This window comes from Mandrillus leucophaeus, unplaced genomic scaffold, assembly GCF_000951045.1.
Source record: "Mandrillus leucophaeus isolate KB7577 unplaced genomic scaffold, Mleu.le_1.0 Scaffold448, whole genome shotgun sequence".
Taxonomy (NCBI): domain Eukaryota; kingdom Metazoa; phylum Chordata; class Mammalia; order Primates; family Cercopithecidae; genus Mandrillus; species Mandrillus leucophaeus.
Window position 1 is genome coordinate 3,521,846 of NW_012104787.1, and position 15,956 is coordinate 3,537,801.

A 15,956-nucleotide genomic window follows, 5' to 3' on the forward strand; every position below is an offset into this window, starting at 1 on the left:
TTGCCTTAACATTTTAAAGAAATTTTTAATGAAAAATTTTTAATATTTATCCTCAGGTTTCCTATTTCTGGTGCTCTTCATTCTTTTGTGTAGATTCAAGTATTATTTTCCTTCTTTGTTAACATTTCTGATGTTAAAGCTTATGTTAACATTTCTTTAATGTAGATCTGCTGATGGCGAATTCTCTAAGCTTTCATTTATCTCAAAAAGTCTTCATTATGCTTTCATTTTTAAGAGATATTTTCACTCGATACAGAATTTGAGTTTGATTTGTGTATCATTCAGTATATCAAAGATAGTATTCCATTGTCTTCTGGGTTGCATAGTTTTGATCAGAAGTCTGCAGTATTTCCTATACTCTCTATGACACTATAAAATATAGCTTTTTTCCAACTGCTTTTCAGATTTTCTCTTTATTACTAATTTTAGTAATTTTATTATAATATACTTTGGTATGATGGTGTGCTTTTCTTTGTTTATTTTCATTGGGGCTCATTGTGATTCCTGGATCTGTGGTATTTATAGTTTTTAACAAATTTGGAAAATTTTCAGCCTTGATTTTGTCAAAAATTTGTTCTCCCTCTTTTCTCTTTTTCAATTACACATATGTTAGACCACTTGATATTGCCCAAGGATTGATGGGATTTTGTTCATTTCTTTCTGTTTTTTGTTTTTGTTTTTGTTTTTTGTTTTGTTTTTTGTTTTTTTGAAGTCTTATTCCTCTTGGTGCTTCATTCTGGATAGTTCCTATTGCTGTTTTCAGTTTTACTTTTCTCCTTGTAGCATCCAGTTTGCTTTGAATTTCAGTCACTGACCTTTCATTTCAGATACTCTCTTTTTCACCACAAGAAGTGCATTCTTTCCTCATTTTATGTATATTTTTCTTAAAATCCTGTAGTATATTTTGCATACTTAAACAACTGTTTTAACATGCCTGTCTGTTCATTCTGTCTTTTCAACTCTGTCATTTTCAGGCATGTTTCTATTAATTGACTTTTTTCCTGATATGGGTCACATCTTTCTGCTACCTGGTGAGGCTAGTAATTCTTGCTTAGATGTTGGATATTTTAAAGGTTACGTTGTTGAATGTTTGTATATTTTTAAATCTTCCTTTAAAGAGTATTGAGTTTTTATCCAGTAGGCAGTTACTTATGGATAAGATTACTCCTTTAGAGGCTTGTTTTAGCTTTGTTGGATTGAACCCAGCATTTCTTTTATTCTAGGGATAGTTCAATCCTACTGTCTGCATATGACCCTTATTGGATCTCTACTAAATGCCCCAGCTGATCAAGCTGGTTGATATTTGTACATCTCAAAGTCCCATGTGAACTCTGAATTTTTCAGCTTATAGCTTCTGGTCATTCTTTGCCCAAACTTACAAAGCTTCACTCTGGGTATGAACATCTTAGTATTAAACACTCAACAGGGCACTTGTGCAGATTTCTGGAGCTTTTTTTATATGGCCCCCTCTTTTCTAGAATTCTGCCCCACAATTTCCATCTACAGTCTATTTGACTTTCATTTCTGTATTTTAACTCAACAAGACTACCATACTCTGCTTGGGATATTGTTTCCCCTGCTGTAAAGTCTAGAATGTGCCTCCAATCAGAAACTGTGGTGATCATTTACCACATGTATTTTCTTTATCTCATGGGTCATGGTTCTGCACTGTGTGTTGTACAACATCTGAAGCCGTCAGTACGTTTATTTTGTTGTTTTCTAGTTGTGTACAGGGGGAGGGTAAATCTGGATCCTGTTGCTTTGTCACGGCCAGAAGCAAAAATCTTAAGAACAGCTTTTGATAAAGAAATGGTGAATGATAGCAGGCAGGCCCAGAAACTAGACCTGATAACCTGGCTGGGGGTTCCAGGATATAAGGAAGCAGCAGACAAACTCTAGCATCTGCAAGCCATGCAGGAACAAGTATGGCAATGGAGATGGAAGCAAAAAATTTTGGAAGTTACTACAAACAAATCTCATCTGTGTTTCCAGGTGGCTATCTTACATTTGCTCTCCAGATTCACTCGCCACCCTTTGTGCTGCCAACCTGTCTAGACTGCATCAGTGGGGCACTTTTGACCTCTAGTTTCTAGATGTGCTCAGGCAAAGAGAAACACAAACAGGAAACTACAAGACAGAAAGGATGTTTATTCCCCTAGATCCTTTCCTGTCAAATCACTGTGGATTAGTTTTGCCCCTCTACCCAAAGTTGCACTGTCACCATCCTGTCAGGAGGCCCTCTCCTTATAGGTACTCTCTGTGGATTCTCCTAACTATTCCTTCCTCTTGACCCTTTGGATTTAGGGAGGGTAATGCCTCTTCCATGTGATTCAGCTTAAAGTATTGCACCTTCCTTTCTTAGTTCCCCTAAATCCTGTCCATAGCTTGATAAATAGTCCCTTCATTAAATTCTCCTCTTTCTTTCCACCAGAATTCTGACTGATACTACAGAGTTGTTGATGCTGCCTCTAAATGTAAACCATCTACTGCCCAGTAACTGTAAGACCACAGGCAGATCACTTTACTGACTGTAGCCTCAGTTTGCCCTGAGCCTAGCCCTGAAAACTTGAGCCTAGCCCTGACTACTTGAGAAAGTCAAATTCAGGAGGCTGTGCCATAGCAACAGACTTGAGGAAAGAAGTGCCCCCTCCACCTTCCCTACCTTTTTTTTTTCTTTTGTCCCCCATTCTTAGAATTCCTAACTTAGCTGCTCTGCTTCACAGGCTAACCAAGTTTTTTCCTCTAGGTCTTAGCCACAGATATAGCCTGGTCAGTGCTAAGAGAGCAGGAGGCCAGATAAAGACCACTCACATAGAGACAACTATCATTTGGGGATCACGCTCAAGGTCAAATTCACACAAGCAACTCAGCTTTTAGCCCTAGCCAGTAGGGCTTAACCCAAGGGACTCTTTTACCTCCTGATACATGCTCCCTAGAGAAGATTTATTTTTTTTATTTTTTAACTAGAAAGACAGATCAATAGAATGAGTTAATTAAAAAGTTAAAAGGCCAGGCGCGGTGGCTCACGCCTGTAATCCCAGCACTTTGGGAGGCCGAGATGGGTGGATCACGAGGTCCAGAGATCGAGACCATCCTTGCTAACACGGTGAAACCCCGTCTCTACTGAAAATACAAAAAAAAATTAGCCAGTCGCCTGTAGTCCCAGTGACTCGGGAGGCTGAGGCAGGAGAATAGAGTGAACCCGGGAGGGGGAGCTTGCAGTGAGCGAGATGGTACCACTGCACTGCGGCCTGGGCGACGAAGCAAGACTCTGTCTCAAAAATAATAATAATAAGTTAAAAGATAGAGATTTTAAATAAAGAAGGAAAAGTCATGAGTTTTAAGAGGTTAGTCCTGAGGTCAAGAAAGCAAGTTAGATAGAGTCAGTTATTGCAGCCTCCCCCAGGCTGAAGCACATTTAGAAATGGAAGCCAAAGGTATGGTGGAAGGAATCCATGAGCAGAAGGAGTCAAAGAGTTTGTGATAGTCTACTCTGAAAGACATTAGGCCACAATGAACATATAACCTCTCGGGTAAACATCCCCAGATCCTTGTCCTAAGAAAGGGAAAATGAAATGGTCTCCCACCCTTCTGTGAAAACCCATTAAACCTACTTGCCTTCCTGAGGAGGTCATTTTCTGCATAGTGCACCTTTTTTGTCTTCTCCTTGATCAAAGGGACACTTAAGTCCCCTTTTGAGGCTTCTAATGTGGCAAGCCTATTCAGTCTCCAAGGTTGAGGTTTTTCCTAGACTTTCACTTGATCCTTGCCCCAAATATAATGTACCTTTCCCCTACCCATGTTGTGACTCAGTACCAAAGCCTCCAGGGCCACTACTCCGGGGTTAGCATCTCTCTCTCCCTTTCCTTCCATGAGTCTTTCCAAGATCTAGGGTAAGACTGATGCTTCTCTGGGAATCAGACCTCCTTACCCTTCCTCTTGCATAGGCTTAAACGTGATATTGCATCTTTCTTTTAGAGAAAAAGTCTATATTTTCTTGTTATTTATTATCATTAAAGGCAATCCAGGCTTACCCAAGAACTAGGCAGGTTGTTGGACTGGATCTACCCAGGAGTCCAGAGATTCCCAAGTGAGTCAGCAGACGCCTGAGGTAGTAGAGGCCTAAGAATAGCAACCTTCCCTACAGCCTCTGCATGACCCCTTCTGACCTGTCCCCACCATGGGTAGCTGTTGTAATCTGACTCACTGTGTCCCTCCAGACAGCTCTGGTTTCTGATAAGAACCTTCCATGAAAGAAGAGCCTTGCTCACTTCTGCACTAACTGCTCACACTATTGGTTCAAGGCTTAGAGAGTATAGTCCTTTGACCCCTAACCCTTGATCCTGGCCCCAGTGAACTAGTCCTACTGGGCATAGGAAGAAAAGCCTGTACTTAACATTTTTAACTGAAGGGAGAGCAGAGACAATCTACCCAATGATTTGCTATTGTTAATTAATACCCCAAATCCCTAAGTAGGAGTGACCGAAAGGCTTAAGGTTCTTTAACTCTTCCTATTCTCAAGTGAATCTAAAGTTTATTTTCCCTATGTCCTCTAATCATGTTTCAGGCCCTCACCTGTCCGTCCGCAGCCTTAATACAATTGGTCTGGGATGGGATTTGGAGAAAGCAGATACAATGCCTTGTAGTTGATGAGTGGCAGCTCGGGAGTTTCTGTAAAGGAGAACCTATGGATGGAATGTTGGCTGATACAGCAGCCAGGGAGTTTCCATCAGGCTGTTTTGTATAGTAAACACTCTATTTTTCCACTTAGATTGCATGTTTATTTATTTAGAAAGACTTTAGGGGAAGCCAATGGAGACTGGAGGGGAGTGGGCAAGGCCCTCCCAAACCACTCCTTGGCAATTTCTGCCTAAGATGGCTTAACCCCCTCATTGGAGACTCTCACTTCTCACTTATTTCTCCTTCCTTTATCACTCATTCAATCCCAGGAAAATCCCATCCCATGCTCATTTTTTCATTCATCCACCCACCCACCTGTCCATGCATCCATCCATCCATTCATGATGGCAGCTCCTTCTTAATGGAAAGCAAAAGCCCCTTGCCAGAGAGAACCTCTATATTTTTCACCCAGGCCTGCGGGGTCCTCCTCTTTGACTTCAAATCCCAAGTGATGCCCAAGGGTGCTGATGGTGTCACTGCACTTCTCCACAGCCACCTTTCTTCTCTTGCCATTCTCTCCCACTCCTTTCTCCTCTACTGTTAAGTTCCTTTTTTCTCTCCTTTTCCTTTCTCCACTCTCTATGCTTTAGGCCTACCCAAGACAGCCACCATGGGTATTTTGTAGTCATTCAAAACTAAAGAGGGCAGCTGAGCCAATTCCAGAAGAGCTGATGGCTCCTGGCTCCCGGATCCTCCATGACCCCAGCCACCCGCTGTTTCCCTGGGGCAGAGTTAAGCTGGCCTTCTCCTTACTGGCCCCCAGGGTCTGGGCTAAGGCCACACTGGGGCCCTAAGGACATCAAGACTTCAGGCTGGGGCGGTGGGCTGTTTACAGCCCATCCTACAGGAGAAAAAACATAAGCTCACAAAGCAGAAAAAGTTGTCTTTCCTCCTGTTGCTATTGGAAACATAACAACAGAACCAAGATGTAGTGGCTTAGCAAGAATAAAACAGTGCTGTCAGCAACCAGGGCCCAGCTGATCTCCCCAGTGGTGACGCAGGTTCTGTGCACAGTGACAATGAGTGTAATCGAACTCAGAGCTTTGGGGTGCAGGAGGCAGGCCAAGCAACCCCAACGCCGCTCTCCTTTCCCATGTCACTCATGCCTCTGGCTGGGGGTGGCAGTTGGGTCAGCACAGGACCACAGAGGGTTCCTCTTCATGTCTTTACTTCCCTCCTAAAGAGGGATAATTCTGGAACCTGGGCACCTGGAATGACTGGGCAAGCATGCCTCTAACCTGGCCTCCATTCCTGAGCTCCAGTTACCCTGTTACCATCCAGGCCTCCAGTGCCCCATCTGTCCTAGAGTCACTGCCTTTAGGCTGGAGGGACCTTGGCAATCGTCTGGTCCTGGCCCTCTCAGGAGCAGAATCCTCACATGGGATTAGACCCTTCACCAGGGCCAGATGCTCTAAGCACAGGAGCATCATGAGGAAGGAGCCATTCTGACTTCCAGGACACTCGATAAGGGACAACTGCTTCAGTCAACCCATATCATCTTGGGCCAAGATTGGTGCTGATTCATTCTGATTCCTGAAAACATGGTCTCTCTCCTCCTGAAGCTGAGTCTAGTGGGGAAGACAAAAATGGATCAAGTAATAAAAGTGGGAGGCTGTTTACCAAAATGGAGTTCTCAGGGGGTCACAAGTCTGGGGAGAAGGTGGTCATGGAAGGCCTTTCTAAGGAGACGGCATTTAAATTAAAGGCAAGAGGGCATTTCTCTCACTCACTTCCTCACCCCCAGAGCCTAACACAGGGCTGACACATGGTAGACACTCAGTTGTTTGATGAATGAATGAATGAATGAATGACTGGGAAACGAACAAATATCTCTACCTTTCCTGATAGCCCTTGGTGACTCACAGGATTTGATGCTGGGTCTATTAATGTATCCATTTACAAAAAAACAAAACAAAACTGGATGTCATGATTCCTCCTGAGGTCTATTCATGTTATGGACATGCTATGTGCTGCTCATTCAGTTTTAGAGGTGTTTATGCTGGCTCACAGCAGGGGAAGACGATACCCCTGAGATCCGGCAGGGAGTCTTCTAGACTCGCCCCCTTCTGACACCCCGAGACCACACCATGGAGAACTCTGTAAATTAATTCATCAAAGTGAGGAAGGCAAGCCCCTTGACAGGTGATTGGATTTAGATCTGAAAACGGAGACAGGTTAATACTTCCTGTGCCCAGATGTCCTAACCATAGACCAAAGCTCCATGAGAAGCAAGGGGAGAAGAGCACCATGGACCTACCTTCTTTTTCTCAGAAGAGGGTGAAGGGTTCTTGGAAACTCCCCTAAAGCATTCAAATGATCACATCCAGGGCTGTTTGCTGTCAGGTTTCTGGGCAGGATTATGGGGCAGGATTATGGGCAGACTGACCAGCTATTCCCTCCTCCAGGACTGCCTTAATTTCCAAGCCCTACTTCTCAGTCCCAGGGAAAGTGGGCCCAGCTATAAAATACCCTGAAACTCTCCCAGACCTCAAAACATGCCCACAGTATGGTGTCACTCTTGGGGACCCTGTCCATAATGTTCAGTAACAGGCATCGTCTTTCCCTTCCCTCTCCAACACGCACCTTTTCAAGAAGAGAAATGACAGCTAGTGACATTGAGTATAGGCAAGGCCACCACGTATAGTTGCATAGGCTGTTCACTGCAAAAGGCCAACCTGTATAGAAGGCAGATGGGGGCTGAAATTCATCCTGCACTCGTCCTGCCAAGCTGTGCCCTGGCACGGCTGTATCCACAAAGAAGAAGGGGTGCCTTTTTCTAATTTGTACATAGGTGCCATATGGGCTAGTAGTGACCCTGGGTGGAGAGCCCAAAGAATTACATCTGGGGAGGAAAATAAGCCAATCATTCCCTTGCTACCACCTAAACATTCTAGCCAGGTGTTCCTCAAGTGATCAGATATACTAATAAGGCAGACTTCTTAGAAAATAATAGAATATGATGGATAAACCAGTAGGGCCAGTGGGGCTTTGTGTTTTATTTTTCTATGTCTTGAATTCACATGACAGTGAAAATCAAACAACTGAGATGTACTAGGGAAAGATCAAATGTCTTCTTTCTGTTAAACTACTTTTAAGGAGAGTAAAGATTTGCAGTGAGTACAACCCCTCTGGGTTGGAAACACTAGGAGTCTGGAATGTAGCCCAAACACTGGGCTCTAGCTTTGCTTACCTTGAGCCTTTTGGTCAGGAAGGGGGCCCCTGAAAGATGAGGTGAAGTTGGCATTTTCTCAAGAGAACAACCTTCCCGTGGAGGTCAAGGCATCTCACCAGAGAACACATCTCATACTCAGGATGATTAGCTCTTGGTGTCGTCTGGATGGTGGCATAATGTGGATGTGTTGCTTGGAAAAGAATCTGATTTCAGCACGTTTGATGGGTGTAGAACCAAGGGCTGTAGTCCGCTTTGCCAATCACTTTACATTGCAGGGATATTGGGCAAAGGCAACTCAAACTTAGAGGCAAGGGCAGTCACTCCCTCTCAGAAATGCGTCCCCAGCATGATATCCTTTGTTATCTGCCCATATGCCCAGTCTAAAGGGGGCTATGGTTCTGGGGAAGCTAAAAGGGAAGATGCGCAGGGAGTGAGGCCTGCCAATCACAGCTCTCCTAGCACTTCTGGTACCTCCATATGCCAGAGCAGGAAGTGGGTTCAAGGGATGAAACCGAAATGCTTCCTGAGACTCTGGGATCCCCCTAACCACACTTCCCTGCCCTCATAATTCTAAATCCTCTATGGCTCTTGGACCAGGCAATTACCTGGGAACCACTTTTGGTCTGGCCAGAGAAAAGCCCAAGCTTCTCCGAAGTTTCAGGAAGAGCAGCCTAGGCAGTCAGGGCTGTTGAAACTCAGCGCATGCGTGGGCAGTTCAGGAAAGTCAGACCAATGTCATATGACTCCTGCGAGATCCTCTCAGGAAACAGGGCCCTAGGCAATTTCGTTCCTAAGTGAGACTTCCTCTTCTTCCCTCATCATCTTTTTTTTTTTTTCTAAGCAAAAGTTACTTGGACTTTGCAGATAATTTCATACCCAGAGCCCTCCCATGCCTCGTGGGGAGTACATAGGATAGGAGCCAGTGGTTCTGGAGTGCCTGCAGGTGCCACACGTGGAGTTAAGGGCTCACTTTGCCAGGAGGATCTTATGAAATCCTCAGACAACCCTGAGATGAAGCACCGTTACTGTTCTTATTTTTACTGATGAGACACTAAAGGCTCAGAGAGTTTAAGTAGCTTGCCCGAGGTCACACAGCCAATAAATGGTGGAGCTGGGACCTGGACTAGATCATGTGGTTCTAGTGCCCACACTCATACCACCTTATAGCATGGGAGTTCCAGATCTTTCACAAAGTGGGAAGACTGGGATATAATGAGAAGGGAAGGCCACAGCTCCCCTACACCCATAGTCAGCCAAGCTCTGCCCATGTTGTGAGATGTGTATGGGAGCAACGACTCCTCCAGGCATTTTACCTGAGAGCAGGGACTTTGTCTCCCTTGAACTTTTCTGCATACCCTGTGCCTCAAGCCAGACCTGGTTCACAAAAGAATGTTTATTGGCAGAATGAAGGACCGCCTCCTGAGCTGCCCTCGTCCTGCCTTTCTCCTCCCTCTCTCCTGAGCTCTGAGTGGACACTGGGCTCACCAGGCTTTCTATTTTTATTTATTTTTTATGAAACAGGGTCTCACTCTGTTGCCCAGGCTGTAGTGCAGTGGTGCAAACATGGCTTACTGCAGCCTCGACCTCCCAGACCCAAGCCATCCTCCCTCCTCGGCCTCCCGAGCAACTGGGCCCACAGAAGGCAGGGTTCCTGCACAGGCACCAGGTTCTACTCAAGCTGACCTATGTTCCCACTTCTGACCCTAGCATGGCTTAAACATCCATGTCCCTAGATGGGCAGTTGGGGGAGGTTTTGAACATGTGTCCTTCCTACAATAGGTTCTCAGCTGCTCCTGGTATCTCTATGAATGGGTTCTGAGGGTTTTCTCCCATCCATACAGTTTTAGCTCTTCTTTGGGTTTCCAGGGCTGCCCCCAAGAAGCAAATCTAAGCAGGAGGTTAGCAACTACGTTCTTGGCCCTGGTCTCCTTCCCCTGAGTGACCACAGTGTGGATGAGGTTCAGACTCCTCCATGGTGTGACTGGCTTCTGGGTGGGCCCAAATAGCGTGTTCATCAGTTATCAAATGTCAAAGATCAGAAGCCAAGCCACATAAATACCTCAAGATGCTGCTCCAGCAGTCATCCCCCGTATTTATCCACTGGAACAGCTTGACAAATCTGTCCGTGCTAAGGAGGGTAGGGATCAAATCATATAGGTCCCTACCTTCATGGTGTCCACCATCAGGCTGAGGAGGCTAATACACATGGCACAGTTAGTGAGCAGTGCAAGGTTTGTGTGGTGCAGTATGCCAGGCACAGCTCAGAAAGCAGGGATGGTGTTGGTGGGATGCAGGGGCAAAAAATCCTGATAAATAAAGCCTTTCAAAGTGCTGAGATATCAGGAGGTCCTCTCCTATCTTCCACACCCCATCTAGCATTTCATTCCTCTTGAATTACCTACTGCTACACAACAGACACTCTAAAACTTAGTGTCTCAAAACAATGCATCATTATCTCTCACATCTCTGTTGACTGGGCTCAGCTCACTCAGGATGTCTTGCAGTTGGAATGGCTAGGGCCAAAATCATCTGAAGGTTCTACTGAGCTGGACATCCAAGGTCACCATCACTCACTCACATGGCTGGCAGTGATGCTGAATGCTGGCTGAGAGCTCAGCTGGGGCTCTTGACGGCAGCAACTATTTCTGGCCTCTCTCTGTGGCTTGGACTTCTCACAGGATGGTGGCTGATTTCTAGAGCAAGTGTCCCAGTATTGAAAGTTCTAAGAGATCCAGGCAGATATTGCAAAGCTTCTTACAACCAAGCCTCAGAAGTTCTAGAATGTTGCTCCTACCATATTCTGTTGGTCAAGCAAATCACTATAGGTAGACCAGATTTAAGGGGTGAGAAGCAGCTCATGAATCTGAGGAGGGAAAGAACTAAAGGCTGCCATCTTGGAGACTGTCTATTACAGCTTCCTTTACATAAAGATAACATGCCTTTGTTGAACCGAGACAGAAAATGAACTCTCAACTGGGAAAGGAAAGAGAATTTGTCCCTGTGTCTAGAAGAAGGTACTTCTTCCAGTCCCACCCCAGCCTGTTTTCTTACCTCATACCCCAAGGTACATTCTTTGACTATGCCCTAGGCCCAGAATTCTGGAGCCAGAATGTGGAAGAGAGTGGAAAAAACCACTTACATCATCCTAACTAACCAGCCCACATTTAAGAATGAGTTTGCTACGTGACTGTTGCCATGAAATTGTTTATCTGCCCTTGCTGCAGTGTGGCCTTTAGGGGACACAATCTGGTGCCAATGATGTCCCAGCAGCAATTGCCATGGAGACCTGGAGGTCAAGGTTGGTAAGGGAGCTTCTTGCCAAGATGATGTCACATAAAAATCCCTTTGCTTTCTTGTGACCACCAGGTAATTGAGCTATGAAGGATAAAGAAAGCCATAAATTCCTCAGATGTGTGTCCACAGTCGGAGCAGGGTGGGCTACTGCAGAGTCCTAGCATACAAGTCACGAGACCTCCTTTAAGTCCTTGCACTCCCCTTGACGTGTCTGATGGGGGAGGTCCATCTAACCTCACTGGACATGCTCCAGGAGCTGCGTTTGGAAGGCTGTGAAATCATCTGGTTGGGACTGCCTTTCTCACCCATCTGAATAATTCAAGCACAATAACTCACTTCTAAGCCTGCCGTTGGCTTCCCCCAGCCTCTGTCTGCCAGTCCCCATTACCTATGGGGTGCAATCACTGTCAATATAAAGCAGAACGGGGGTACTTTGCACATGCCACCTCCCCCCAACTTGCTCCTACTCTACCTTACTTGAGAAACTTTATCTCCTTCCCCAATAACATAATGTATTTAAATAGCTACTAATTTCCTCTTCTTTCTTTCTTTCTTCTGCATAGAATTTCATTAATTACATATTTCTCGGTTCATGACACAATCTCATCTTTGTACCATGCACACTTCACTTGTATTTAGCTATTTAGTTTTTCGGTTTTTTTTTTTTTTTTTAAATAAACAAACACCATCCAGTCAGCCCACAACCCAAAACAAAAGCCAGGTCCTTGACAACAACCAGCATGTCTTCCAAATTCCAAGTGACAGTGAACACAAAAATGAAAGAGCCGGTCACCCAGCATAAACAAGCCGGAAGAAGCCCACGCCTATCAAAAGGTTCCATCTTCTTTTAGCATCCGAAGATGGCGTATTTTCCAAATGTCTTGATTTTTACGTGACCCAAGTGTCTTAGTCTTTCCAGTCATTGAAAATTTGGGTTCTCAAGTGGTGTATCATTTTATCTTGAGCCATGTGTCCTATAGAAACATGGAAGATGACTATTTGTTTTTTCAGTTAAACATGCAGCAGGCAGCAGACTAGCAGCCCGCTTCTGCTTCGGGCGCCCCGGGGCGCGGGATGGGAAGGGGTTAACGTAGCGCCCCGCTTACCTGGGTAGAAGCCGGCCCGGAACCCGAGCTCGCAGGTCGCCCCGCGCATGCGCATTCGCCTGGCCCAGCACCGTGCTCGGGGGCCGGCGGCTCCCAGCTCCCGGGCCGCCTCACTGCACAAAGGCCTGCTTTGTTCTCTCGGCTCTGTTTTAAATATCTGACGAATATTCCCCCCATCCCTGCGCCAAATCCCCGGCCTGACTGCAGGCGCTGCACAAGGGCGCATTGTGGGGCCAAGCGAGGGGCGAAGGGGGCTGGGGGCGGCCGGCGCAATGGGGACGCTCCGATTGCGCCAAGTTGACTCAGCCGTTTGGGTCACCTGGGCTGAGTCGCGGGCGTGGAAGCAGAGGATAGGGGGTGGGGAGGTGTCTCTTGTCTTCTTCCAGTCTCAGAAGTAAAAGTTGGAAAATGGGGACCCCAGCAGTGAACAGAACCGTTTCCAAGCCAGGCCTGTAAGGAGGAGCTGAGGTTTCAGCTGAGCCCCCACCCTTCCCGACCGCACAGCCTCGGGCATGAACCCGCGAAGCCAGACGCTTAGTTGCTTATCAGGCCATCGCTGTACATATTTAGAAAGTGCCTATCACTCAGACACTTTGAAAAGCGTGGCATTCCAGCGCAAACCAACCCGAACGAGGTGAAAGAGGGGAGGCCTTTCTTCCCGCAAGTTCGGGGCTCGAGAGACTCTGCAGGAAGGACATCACCCCTGGCTTCCTGCAGCCACAGCTTCCCGCCCCACACGATGCCCGACTTCATTTTAGCAATGGCCCCACGGGAAAATCACACCCTTCTTGGTTTTATCCCTCCCTCCTGAGGGGAGGCAGCGGGTGGTTGGGACATGGTTCAAACAAAAGTGAGCTTTCAGCTGGCAGGGAAGCTGCCCCGCCTCTTGCCTGCCCTTGTCTTGCCGGTATTCATTGGGACTAGCAGGCAGCTTTCCTTCCCAGCTCAGGTGTTTACCTGCTGCTGCAGAGGAGCAGTTTTTCCACTGTCTCCAGGGAGGTTTGCAAAATAAGAACCCCCAAGCCCACCTCTCTTTCCCATTTTCTTCTTTAAAGGTAGAGAAAGCACTGCCTTTCAGATTGGGTCTTGGAAACCCAAAGCTAAACACAAAATGTGGGCCTTAGCAGCTCTGAAAAGTGTGTGCTTGGTCTTATGTTTAATCTTAAAAAGTTTCATACCCCAGCTTGCGAACAAAGCTTTCATACCTTCAGCATCTTGAAGGGAAATTGCCGCCCTTCCTTCCAGGGCAGGTGAAGGAGGAACCAGCTTGGGAGGGTTGGATTCAGAAGCAAATAGCTTTATCGTTTTGTAATGCCTGTTTGAGGCCTGAGTGGGAGCCCAGGAGTCCTCCTTCTGTGGTAGTTTGTTATAAATCCCAGGGTTGGACTTACATTCCCCAGCTGTAAAAAGCATACGTACCTCCTAAGATATTTATTTTAAGTCATACTTTATAATTTTCACATTTCACATATTGTCACATTTCACCAGTACTCTAATACTTGAGCATTAAAGCTAATCCGTCATAGACCAACAGTCTTATTTTGCAAACGAAGGAACTTGTCCAGAGCCATTCAGAAAGACAGGGCAGAGCGAGCCTGGAGGCCAAGTCTCCTGTCCCTATGACCGGGTTCGGTCCCTTCTAACACGCTAGTTATGAATTAAAAGACCAGGTTTCCTACCACTTCTCACAAAATTCTTACCACATCAGGGAGGATTCTGACTCCAGAGTAAGAAGCTTTGAGGAAAGGTTTTTGGTATTCAAGTAGCTTTGAGGAGAGGGAGTCTCTTCTCAGTACAGCCCCTAGGAATGCTGAGCTTGCCAGGACCTTGCTCACTGCAAGCTTAGAGACGTAAGTCACGTTCCACTGCCTGGGTTGCTAAGTGGCAAAGAAATCCTGGGTGTTTGTTTCCAGGCACTCTTGAGCCTCCTGAGGAATTTCTTCAAGCAACACTAAGTATCCTTTCACCACTCTGTTGGCCAGTAAGCCCCCTATCTCTATAGATGATAGCAGCCCGCTCTTTCTCCCCCACTAGTCCCCCTGCAGCAGGTCAGCCTGGAGCCACGTCTGGGAAGGTGTGACCTAGAACTTGACCTCTCTCCCGGATGAGTGTGCAGAATCTCCCCAGCTATAAAATAGCATGGCAGTCCCTACCCCACCCCCCATGCACCTCCGGACTTGGAGACGTGAGAAGGTTTACTCCAGCTCATTTGTGATGCAATACCAGCTGCTTGGACAGAAACCTTCACCAGCAGCCTCATCCTATAGCAGTGCCTGCCCATCTGGGCAGGAGGTGTCAGGATTTATACCCCTCTGAGCTTCAGAGGGTGGGATGGTATTAGACAACCTTAGGCCCGTAACTTTTAATGGCACATCCTTTTTTTCATATGTTCTGCATTGACCCATACCACCACCACCATTCCAACCCCTTGAACCAACCCCTGGTTTCAAGCTCTCCCAGGCTGGCAGATGAAGGAGCATTTCAAAGCCATCACATGGTAATGCTGCCTGCCGGCCAACAACTGCATTTCAACAGCGTCACCTTTGGACTGTTCAGCAGTGTTTGTGCAAGTATTTGAATATTTTCTTGTATTTTGGCCCTATTATTTTATAATAATAAGTGGAAATGGAAAAATGAAGTGCTGATTCTTGTGATAAGAAGGGCAGGTCTCACAGAGCTCATATAATTGAGACAAAGATGGAAATCATTAGGCACGCTGAAAGTGGGATTATTTAACCTCAATCAAATGCTCACTGGAGTTAAGCCAGTCAACTATGTGTCCAATTGTGAAGAAAAAGAATACAATTAGGGAGCATATATGAAATTCTGGACGTATATGGTCAAAGATTGTGTCTAAAAGGTGGGTGTAGTTGGGTTTTACTGGATTCCCTCAATTCTAAAGCTGCATTGATTTAATAGCAGTTTTTCAGGACTGGGTTGGGGAGACGCTGTGAGACCGGAAGTAAGGAAAATACAGTGATAATATTGTTTCACTTCCTGGGAACAGAACCGTCCCTCATAACATGCAAGTGTACTGCTTGCCTCTGACATGGTGGACCAGAGGGTTTTCAGGACAGTATTAGGGTATGGGAGGAGGGAGTGGCCTGGAGACTGATCCCTGGGGGGTCACTACAGCTCGGAAGCTGGGGACAGGCCTTTAGTTAATGTGCTAGAATGGATGGAAGTTGACTCAAGAGAGGCCCTCATGCCACAAGGTTTTGAAGCTCCTGTGTGCCCGGCATATCGAAAATTTAGGGAGTTAAAAGCAAAGAGTATAAGGTGCACCTTTTCCTGTTTAGGCACCCGTCCCTTTACCACTGTCCCAACTCTCCCTGGGGGCCATGCTGTCACTGGCAGCCGTTGCACGGTCTGTTCCCTCTGCTGGGAATGTCTGTCCTATCTCCTTGGCTGCCTGGCCAGCTCCGGCTCACCCTTGAAGACGCCACTCAGGCTCCTGCCTCCCCAGGCTCCAGTGTCTGTGTGTGCACTGCGTGCTGGCCATCCACCTCATATTCTTGCTCTGTCCACACTGTGTAACCATCACTGGCTGGCCTGGGAGAGTTTGAAGGTGAGATTTCTAGTTCATCTTTCGATCCTCTGCATCCCAGGAGCCCTCAGTGAGGGTTTGCTAAGTGAAGCAGGCCAGGAAGGAATGCTGCGTTCTCAGGAAGACCTCTTCAGCAAAACACTACTGACCTTTGCCT

At 46.4% G+C, this 15,956-nt stretch overlaps 1 long non-coding RNA gene across 1 annotated transcript; it reads right to left on the reverse strand.

The window, feature by feature from the left end:
* Positions 1–11,042: 11,042 nt before the first annotated feature.
* Positions 11,043–12,863, reverse strand: LOC105549635. Its single transcript, XR_001007580.1, has 2 exons — positions 12,253–12,863; positions 11,043–11,227 (listed from the first exon to the last, which is right to left on the reverse strand). It is a non-coding gene; the product is annotated as an uncharacterized LOC105549635 (long non-coding RNA).
* Positions 12,864–15,956: the final 3,093 nt, after the last annotated feature.